Source organism: Condylura cristata, unplaced genomic scaffold, assembly GCF_000260355.1.
Source record: "Condylura cristata isolate star-nosed mole 26May11 unplaced genomic scaffold, ConCri1.0 scaffold00007, whole genome shotgun sequence".
NCBI classification, from domain to species: Eukaryota; Metazoa; Chordata; class Mammalia; order Eulipotyphla; family Talpidae; genus Condylura; species Condylura cristata.
The window spans coordinates 2637933-2639822 of NW_004567108.1; positions in this window are offsets into that span (position 1 = coordinate 2637933).

Here is a 1890-nt window from a genome sequence, read left to right on the forward strand (position 1 = left end):
CGCCCCTCCCGGCCCTCGCCCCTCCCGGCCCTGGCATCCTCAGCAGACACAGGCTTGGTGTGGAGCGGGGCTTGCTCCCTCCGCCGGGGCAAACGCCTGGGGCTCGTGTCGCTGCAGACTGCGATTTCTCGGTCTGCTGGGGCCTGAGCCGGCCTCCTGGGGGAGGACAAGCCAGGAGGACCTTGGAGCAGCCGCTGCCCCCTGCCCCAGCTGCACGCAGCTCCCCAGACCTGCAGGCTCAAGCCCAGAGAGCATGTTGGGCCTGGTCACTGCGGCGTCCTTAGCCGTGAAATGGATGCCTGTGTTTGCAAGTTGACAAACCTTTTAAAAACCTAAAGCTAGGGCCCTCCCAGGTGGTGCAGCTGGTTGGAGCAGCAGCACTGTGAAGCTAGCACCAGCCACTGCAGCACACGTTCGATCCCCAGCCAGGGAGGGACCCCCACGGCCTCTCCTGTCTCCCGGCCGCTCCCCTCAGGAGTGTATTTCAGTGCACCCCCATGTTCTGCTCCCCACCCTGTCTCTGGTGAAGCCTCTCACCCTCTGCACCTCTGACCTGTACCCCAGTTCTGTATGCATAGATAGATACATCTTTTAAAACAAAACAAACAAAGCAAAACAAAAAACAAAGTATAACACCACAGAGAAGCACACATGAGGCCCCGGGGAGAATTATCCCAAAATGCGTGCCCCTGTGCAACCGGCGCCTGCACCCCAGAGGCCCTCATGCTGACCCAGAATGGCGACCACCATCCTCCCTCCCATCTCCAAAGCTGCCCTCTATCCACTGAGAGCCCACGAGGGTGCTTCCTGAGCAGCGACTGTTGCTCATGCCTGTCAGGGGGCCCCTCCCCCCCCACTCTGGGCACCCCAGCACGTTGCGGGAGAGCACACGGGTGAGGCATCTTTCTTGATTGCCCCTGCGAGGGCAGAGCACACTCAGCTGCTCCTGTCAGGCCCTGGAGCTCAGGCCCCAGCAGCTTGACCGGATCCAGAGCCGCGGGGCATCACTGAGCCAGGCGCTGCTGGGCGGGTGGAGAGGCCCCTGCGGCCTCCTGCATGAGAGCCTGCTTGGGGGCCTGGGGGCGGGGCTCACCCTCCTCCAGCGCCTGCGCTTGGTGAGTGCACGGAAAACACCACAAAAAGCAAAAAATCCACGTGCTGTGAGCTCAGCTCAGCGAATGTCCCCAAACCGACCACACCCTGCAACCCGCGCGGCGGCGGAACCACGGCGGCGAGCCCCGGCCACCAGCAGCGGCCCCACGCCACTCCGCCGCGCCGCCCAGGGTAACCGCGATTCCTGACACCGCTGACTAGCTTTGGACGGTGGAAATGGCCCGAAACAGGATGTTCCTGCGTCTGGCCTCCCTGCTCTGCCCTGTCCCGAGGCGTCCTCCCGGTGGGCAGGTCAGCATCTGCACGCAGCCCGTGGCCTCTCCGCAGGTGGCCGTCCGGAGTGGGCCCAGCCACTCTGGCAGGGGGGGGGGGGCTGTGTCCCCTCCCCGCAGTCCACTCACGGGCACCCTCACGCCCGGCCTCAGACGGTGGGTGGCCGCGGGTAGGTGCAGCCGTGAGCTTTGCCCGTGCCCTCCCGGCCCGCGGCCCCACCTGCTGCTGTGCAACGATGCACCTGACGCGAGCCTGGCGCGGCCCGCACCTGTAATCACACCTGTAATCACGACCCCTGGGCCGGGTTGCGCGGTGCGCGCGCAAATGCCCCGCGGCTGCTGGTGGGGCCCGCAGGCAGCCGAGATTGAGGACTCCAGAGAGTATGAGGGGCCCGGCGGGCCCTGCCTGCCCCCTGCCCCCAGCCCCGCGCCGGCCCCCAGGAGTCGGCGAGATCGGGGCAGCTGGCTTGGCCTGATTAGCCCCAGGCCAGACACCTGTGCTGCC